Here is a 7,051-nt window from a genome sequence, read left to right on the forward strand (position 1 = left end):
CACTTGTATATCACATATACATGCTTATGTTCACATAAGATAACCAAGGAGCTTTTTTTTATTGGATATGAATAAATGCCAGAATTAAATAACACTTATTTTATTCATTGAACAATGTGTATCTTTACAAAACAATGAGACTCTGGGAGAATTAGGACACCAATCCCAACAGTTAGTACTTTGTAAGCACAAGAGCAGAGGAGGTTGATGAGACAAGAAGGAAACATTGAGGGGGCATTGAAATCTAGTGCAATAGGGAGAAGGTGGAAGAGAGAAGAATGGGAAAGAGAAGAAAGGAAGTGGCAGCAGTAGCTTAGAGTCTATTGTACATGATGCTAGTAGTACATGCAAGCACTGTGGGAAGCAAAATCATCCACATTTCAGATGCTGGAGAAGGCCAGATGTGAAGTGTAAAAGATGTTATTTATTGGGGCACATTGAACGATTCTGTAAGAAAGCAAAAACTCAATAGCAAGGAGGAGCACGTGTTGCAGTACAGCAAGAAAAAGTTCAACTCTTTGTGGCTACTTGTTTCTCGTCAGTCACTCAATGTGATGGTTGGTTGGTTGATAGTGGGTTTACCAATCATATGACAAGTGACAAAGAATTTTTCAAGGACCATAACAAGTCATTCAAGTCAAGGGTGAAGAGAGGAAACGGTGAATATCTAGAAGTAAAGGGGAAGGGCACAGTGTCAATAGAGAGCTGTGCTAGAACCAAGTTGATTACTGAGTGTTGTTTGTCCCTGAAATTGATCAAAACTTGTTAAACGTTGGTCAATTAGTAGAGAAGGGATTCAAAGTATTGTTTGAAGAAGGAAAGTGCCTCATTTCTGATTCCAATGGGAATGAGTTGTTCAAAATAAAGATGCAACACAAGAGTTTCTTATTGGATCCACTTGAGAAAAAGCAGATAGCTTTCAAGTGTCAAGTGAATGACACTGAGTTATGACACAAGAGGTTGGAGCATTTTCATCAGAAAGGGTTGCAATATTTGCAGAAGAATTAGATGGCAGTAGGAGTACCAGTCCTGGAGGAACTGAAAACAAACTGCAGAGCTTGTTTAACAGTGAAGCAAACAAGGTTGCCTTTTAAGAAGTCACGATGGAAAGTAACTGACAAGTTGCAGCTCATCCACACTGACTTATGTGGACCTCAACCAACTCTCTCACTAAATGGTACCAAGTATTTCATTATCTTTATTGATGACTATACTATAATTGTTGGATATATTTCATAAAGCATAAGTCTGAAGTAGTTGAAGTGTTTCTGAAGTTTAAAAGATGGGTCGAGAATCAAAGTGGCTGTAAGATTCAGGTGGTGAGAACTGATAATGGGACTGAATATACATCGCAAAGGTTAAATTCCTTCTGTGAAGAAGTTGGAATAGAGCATCAACTCATTGCTTCATATTCTCTACAGCAAAATGGAGTCAGTGAGAGGAAGAACAGGAGTATTATGGAAATGACAAGATGCTTATTGCATGAGAAAAACTTGCCAAAGGAATTTTGGGCTGAAGCAGCAAACACAACAGTCTTTCTATTGAATAGACTACCTATAAGGGTATTGGAGAAGAAGACACCTTATGAAGCTTGGTTTGATACTAAATCAAAACTGACAAATTTGAAGGTGTTTGGCTGCTTGTGTTTTATTATTTTTTTTTTTTTATGTTCCACAGGTGAAGAGAGACAAGTTGAGTGAGAAGGCTGAACCAGAAATCTTTGTAGGCTATAGCATGGTGTCCAAAGCCTACAAGATCTATCAATCTCACACAAAGAAGATGGTGATTAGTAGAGATGTTCAGTTTTTGGAGGATGAGGAGTGGGACTAGACAGAAGAAGTAGAGGTGAAGCAACAAAAAGTCTCTCTAGATCCTGATGAATTAGTTGATGATGTACCAGTTAGAGGGACTAGACTATTGAGGAAGGTGTATGAAAGAAGTAGTGTAGCTGTATTTGAGCCTACAGGATATGAAGAAGCTAAAAGAGATACAAAGTGGATGGATGCAATGAAGGAAGTTTTGAGTATGATAGAGAAAAACAATACATGGGAGCTGGTGGACAAGCCTACAGACAAGAAAGTGATTGGAGTCAAATGAGTTTTCAAAACCAAATTGAACCCAGATGACTCTGTGAACAAGCTCAAGGCCAGGTTAGTGGTAAAAGGGTATGCACAAGTCTAGGGAATTGATTTTTCTGAGACTTTTTCACCAATTGCAAGAATGGACACAATCAGATTGCTACTGGGTGTGTTAGCCCAGCATGGATGGAAGGTGTATCAGCTAGATGTGAAGTCAGCATTCCTAAATGGAGTGTTAGAAGAAGAGATCTATATTGAGCAACCAGACGGATTCATCATACCAGGACAAGAGCAAAAGGTTTATTTGTTGAAGAAGGCTCTCTATGGGTTGAAGCAAACTTCTAGGGCATGGTACAGCAAGATGGGTGATCACTTGCTGAACCTGGGTTTTGTGAAAAGTCTAAGTGAATCCACACTTTATGTGAAGAAATCAAGTACTGCTATTGTGATTGTATCTCTCTATGTAGATGACTTGCTAGAGATAGAAAGTGATGATGTTTAGATAGAGATATTCAAGCAAGAAATGATGAAGGTATTTGAGATGACTAATCTAGGTCTGATGCATTACTTCCTAGGTATGGAGATTCAGCAAAGGCAGAATGAAATGCTCCTCTGTCAGAAGAAGTATGTAAGAGAGATATTGAAGAGGTTCAATATGGAGGAGTGTAAGGGTGTGAACACTCCAATGATTCAGAAGGAGAAGTTGCAAAAGGATGATGGAGAGGAACCTGCCGATGAGAATGTGTATAGAAGTCAAGTTGGATGCCTCATGTATCTCACATCCACTAGGCCTGATATTAAGTACACTGTAAGTATCTTATCTAGATTTCTTCACTGTCTAAGCAAAAATCATATGGTTGTTGGAAAAAGGGTTATGAGATATCTGAAAGGCACACTGTCTTTTGGGATCAAATTCAGTAAAGTTGAAAATTTTGAGTTGTAAGGCTACTTAGATAGTGATTGGGCTAGGTCATTATATGATATGAAGAGCACCTTTGGCTATTGTTTCACTTTTGGCTCAGGGTGTTTCTCATGGTGTTAAAAAAAGGAAGATATAGCGGCTTAGTCAACTATAGAAGTTGAGTTCATTGCAGCGACGACAGTAGTCAACCAAGCTGTTTGGTTGAAGAAATTGATGCGTGACTTGCATCTGAAGCAGGAAAAGTGTGTGAAGATGTTTGTGGATAATTAAGCCACTCTAGCCATTTCATTGAATTCAATTTTTCATGGAATGACCAAATATTTTAAGATCAAGTATTATGTTATGAGAGAGATGCAGAAGGAAGGAGAAGTGTAGCTGGTACCTTGCAGCTCAGAAGAGCAAATAGCTTCTTCACCAAGTCTTTTTGTGTGAGTCGTTTTCAAGCTCTTAGGAGCAAGTTAGGTATTTGCAGTATTTGAGTTAGGAGGAGAATATTAGTAACTCAAAAATGCAAATTAGTTTTTGAGTTGGTCTAGTCAATTTCTAGTTTCTAGGAAATAGTTGAAGTTATTTTTAGTTGAGTCAAGTCTAAGTTCCTATTCTTGTGGAGTTAGTGGGATTAGTTGCTAACATTGTGAAACCTATTGCTAGACCTAAGATATGTATTTATATGGAGTTTTCTAAAGAAATACACACACTTCCCATTTTTCTCATTTCCCTCTCATTAGTTAGAACAACGGTATTATGTGAAGTTTACCAACATTTTTTATAATTTTATTAAAAAAACCAAGTTGATAAGATTAATTTGCTCGTCTTCGACTGGTCCAACAATTGACTGAATCAAAGTCAACTGCATCTTAAAGCATCAATTCCGTTGGCAAACATTAGTTAGAATTATCAATTATGTAAGCTTGATCACCATGTCTCTTCCATTTAAAGGCCAAATGGCAGTTAATACTTAGAAATGAGAATACAGCTGCCTATGATATATTTTTTTTAATCTTAATGAGAATGTTCGTGCCTTAATTTTATATAAATATTCATGAAAATGTTGATAATTATTCCTGAAAAAAAAAAAACTATTTCGAAGTGTAATAACTAAACTTGTAGTATAATACTGTGTATATATATATATATATCTTTATATCTCAAATTTTATCTATTTCTTTTTTAAATTTAGGGTCTATTTGGATTGACTAGAAAAAATATATTTTTTATAAAAGTCATTTTTATTTAAAGAACATTGTGAAAGTGTTACAAAAGCTATTTTCGATGGTTACCAAACATTTCAATTTTTTCTAAAATGACTTATTTTCAAAATTAAACACTTGAAATATAAATCAAACACACCCTTAATCTACTATATTTATGTATTTTCACAATCAATCTTCTATTCTACACATCAGTTTTGCAAATTAATTTTTTAGTTGTCTAACTAAAAGTTGTCAATTCGAGCATATTACTAGTTTTAAGTTGGTGGTCCAATCTTCTAATCCACTTAATAATAGTTGTTCAACAAAAAAAAAAAAAAGTTATGTTAGAAATTTTGTCTTTAAACTTTGAAATTTGTGTTTATTTATTTTTTCAACTTTTAAATATATTCATAGATACTAAACACAAAATTGAAAGTTTAAAGTATTCTTATACATAATACTAAACTTCATCTTTAATAGAATTTAAAATTCACAAATACCAAACACACAATCAAAAGCTTAAGGATTCTTAAACATAATACTAAACTTAATATCTAATAAAATTTGAAATTCACAGATACCAAATACAAGATTGAAGTTTAAGTTAGCAATATAGTCTATTATAAATAAATTTTACTATATTTATAATTCTTTAAAAATATTGCTATACATTTAATTATTAATCCTAAAAATGTTAACTATTACAATTACCTTGAAAAAAAAGAGATAAATTTATGCTTTGACCTTGTTTTTGGTGTCACAATGGATTCTACTCTCTTTTTAAACTTGATTTTTTTTTTTTTTTTTTTTTTACCTTTTGCTTACATCGTCATCATTGGCAAAATCAACCTTATTGCTATGCATACTGGAGTAGTGAAAACGAGAACGAGCAAGGAGGAAAACAAAAACAACGAGCAGGAGAAGCAAGAGTAAAGAGAGAAAATAGAGAAAACCTAAACGGTTAAACCCTAAGAAGCGAGAGGAGCAAGTGTGAGAGTAGTGGAAGCGAGATTATGCAAAATGTTCGGTTTGAGCAATTTGATGTAAAGTAAGCATAAGGTAAAAAAAAAAAAATCTATTTAAAAACTAAGTCAAATTTCATTATTCGTCTTCCAAAATGTCATCCATACAAAAGAAAATCGATAATTGAAAGGTCCTCTAACTTTTTCTGAAAATTAGATATTATATCTTAGGCACATGCCTCTGCTTGAAACTGACTGTAGCCTTGTACTGCTGATGGAGAAATCATCTTCACAGCCACTTGAGTGTCATCTAGAACTCCATAGTAAACCATCCCAAATCCTCCTTTCCCAAGAATCCTCTCAAAATTGTTGGTCATCATCACAACTTGAGCATAAGTGAAATGCTGTCTCTTTTTCTCCAAGGAACTGCCTGGATCCACTGTCAAAGCAACATCCTTACCTTGTTGCTTCTTATTTGATTTAGCAATCCAATAGATGATTGCTGCAATTATGAGGAATGCAAGCAATCCACCCACTGCTGCTACTACTGAAATGATGAAATTGTTGTTGCTTTTCTTTTGCTCTGGTGTCATCTTTGTGCATGGCTCTGAGTTACATAAATTTGGATTACCTTCTCCACTGTCATCAAATATGCTTTGTTAATATTAAATTAATTTTTTTTCATGGACATAAATTCTATATGTATATAGAAGATTGCAAGTTCATGTTTTCCCTTATAATGGACCTTAATGTAAGTGAACCGTTCATCTTTTTTTTTTTTTAATAAGGTCAGGTGGAAGAGAGCCTGAGAGATTGTTCTTCTCTAAGTTTCTGCAAAGAGAAAAAAGAATGGTTTTATTTCTATATTAAAGTTAATTTGAGCTTCACTTCTTTCTTTCTAGGGTAACTTACAGGTTTTTGAGGTGTTTCAAGTCAGAAAGAAATCTAGGTACTTCTCCTGTCAAGTAATTGTTTGACAAATCCCTCAAATATAATTTTATTATTTTTAGCATTGCTTTAATCATATCGATCGTAATATTAATGAAGAGACTCTTACAATGTTTGTAACATTGGTAGACCGATGATGTACAGAGATATCTCATCCTTCAGTCCGCTTGAAGACAAGTTCCTGGTATGACAAAGTTCTATTCTCTCTTACAAAAGACTTTAGCTTGTAGTGTAGCCCAATTGTCTCATATACAGTTAACTTTGGCAAGTAGTTGATAGAATTGAACTTTATTTGTTACTTTGTAACTCAAGATGTAAACTTACAGTGATATGATTCTAGGGACTGGATCAGAGCTGCAATTCAAACCACTCCATGGATATCCACTTGGCACACATGGGTCTCCTTCCCAATTTTTGGTTACTCCATAAGCTGACCGGATGTTACTGATTGCATCCACTGACTTTCCAATGTATCGTCCATAAATCTAAAGTAGAATAACTTTGAACCCCAAAAAAAAAAAAAAAAACGAAAAAAACCCTTAAAATGGCATACCATCTCCATTGTATGATTCTAGTTCTGAGATCTCTATCTAAACATAAATTTCTAAAGCATTGATGATTGGAGGAAGAGTTGAATTTTCAATTGGGAAGAGAGAAAATTGATGTCTTGATGTTGGCTGTATAAATGACATGAAATCACAGTAGGCTATTGTTGGTTTTAAATACTGAGGAATAATAGGTCCCTTCCAATAGTCCCCATTGTGAGTGATATTAAATCCTCTGAATTGGTTGCTTTGAAGCTTTTCAAGTTCGGAAAAGTGCAAATATGCATAAAATGTATCACTTTCGTTTTGTTGAGTCCCATGAGAAATTAAGGTACTTGGTCCCTCTCATTGGAGTTGCAGAAGAGTTCATGACTTTAGCCGGTGGATGGTAAGTGTTAGAACC

The 7,051-nt window shown here is 34.6% G+C and overlaps 1 long non-coding RNA gene across 1 annotated transcript; it reads left to right on the top strand.

The window, feature by feature from the left end:
* The first annotated feature begins 5,418 nt into the window (after window positions 1–5,418).
* LOC120085498 lies at window positions 5,419–6,698 on the top strand. The gene is made up of 3 exons (XR_005483972.1): window positions 5,419–6,104; window positions 6,233–6,287; window positions 6,444–6,698. It is a non-coding gene; the product is annotated as an uncharacterized LOC120085498 (long non-coding RNA).
* Window positions 6,699–7,051: the final 353 nt, after the last annotated feature.

The sequence above is a fragment of the Benincasa hispida genome, chromosome 9 (assembly GCF_009727055.1).
Source record: "Benincasa hispida cultivar B227 chromosome 9, ASM972705v1, whole genome shotgun sequence".
NCBI classification, from domain to species: domain Eukaryota; kingdom Viridiplantae; phylum Streptophyta; class Magnoliopsida; order Cucurbitales; family Cucurbitaceae; genus Benincasa; species Benincasa hispida.